Source organism: Oryzias melastigma, linkage group LG21 (assembly GCF_002922805.2).
Source record: "Oryzias melastigma strain HK-1 linkage group LG21, ASM292280v2, whole genome shotgun sequence".
Taxonomy (NCBI): Eukaryota; Metazoa; Chordata; class Actinopteri; order Beloniformes; family Adrianichthyidae; genus Oryzias; species Oryzias melastigma.
The window spans coordinates 20,576,438-20,578,018 of record NC_050532.1 but is presented as its reverse complement, the minus strand read 5'-3'; positions in this window follow the sequence as shown (position 1 = coordinate 20,578,018).

The following is a 1,581-nucleotide window of genomic DNA, read 5'->3' as shown; positions in this document are numbered from 1 at the left end:
TCTAATTTCTCTCCATAAAAACATGATAGCAACACAACCTGGTCAACTTGTTATTTCTAGTTTGTTTTTCTCTCGGTTGGAAAATATGCCTCAAACAACCTAGTAGCCTAATCACTTATTTTTTTGACTTTTTGGTAATTGTGGTGTCACTTCTAATAACTTTTATAGAAACTTAGCTCAACCTGAAGCTGGCAGGACGTGGCACAGCCTCGAAAATGTATTTCTTCATTGCTTGTTATCCCGGTATTTCTTTCTCTTTGCTTCCCCTAGTGGTGGAATCAAGTATTGTGGTCAATTCTTTAAAGTCTCCCTTCAATGAAAATCATGTTTTTTGAGTTTTTAATATGTATATGTGGCAATTTTCCTATGAAAGAGAACACATGTAAATGTAATATTGATGCTTCAGATCAACATAGTTTTGGTTTTTGGATTTTGGTTAAAAACGTCATAATCCTGCTTTTTTTTTTTAAATAAAAAAAAGCTTTATTTTTTTCAACAACCTTAATTTTCTTCTTTTCATGAGTGGGCCGGATTAAACCATCTGGTGGGCCGAATGTTTAACACCCCTGTTGTAAAGCTGGGGTCCACAAACTTTTCATGTGAGGGCCACTTCTCTGATGTGGGGGCGGGGTCAGTTTGTAAGCTAACAAAAGAAGTGTAAAAATCACAGGATGTGTCTTAACTCAAACATTTAAACTTTCCAGAAAGCCTCATAAAATCACATAGGAGCAAAGACTGCAGAAATGTGGAATAAAAATAAAACTATGAGGAAAAACTTTTGCATTTCTGATCGTGTTCAGGGGCCGGGTCAAATATGGAGGTGGGCCGGATACGGCCCGCGGGCCATACGGACCTTTAGTGTAAAGCATTGGCAAATATTTTGTATCAAAAATAATCATAAAAATTATTTAAAGACTATATTACATTTTCCAGAATCTGTCATATTTACTCATGTGATGTTTATCCTTTTGCTCCAACATTTGAAAATTATCTATTTATGTTTGCAGTATTTCAATTTTTCTATATTTGCTTATTTGTCAAAACTAATAAAGCACATTTTGCAACTTGAAGGAAACATGTAAGAAGCTGTTAATGAGTCTGGCACCACAACATGAAGGAATAAAAGATTTTTTCTGCAGCTTTAACTCTAATACTTTGGTGATTTTGGTCGGTTCCCAGAACAATTGTCCCAGAACATTTCTTCTCAGGTTTTCAAAGCCTTTTTATTGGACTGTGAAGGGGTGACTAATTCATCCCAGCTCTGCTGCTGCTGAACAGAAGAATCCTTCATTTATACTGTTCTTGACGCATGACACACACTTTATCTCTTTGAAAAAATTAGTTTTAAGACTTCCTTTATGCTTACTGCATCTATATTAGGGGCTGTTCTGATGAAAATCGTGCTGTTAACATGTTCTTGTGGAATTTCTCTGATGATTGACATATGTAGAACATATGTATGATGACATTGTTTAAATCAAGACGAGTTTGAAAGAATATTGTGTTTATGAAGTAGAAAAAAACAACAAGAAAACAGTTCTTATGCATCCACTTATGAATGACCACTGTAAAAAGTGAAGC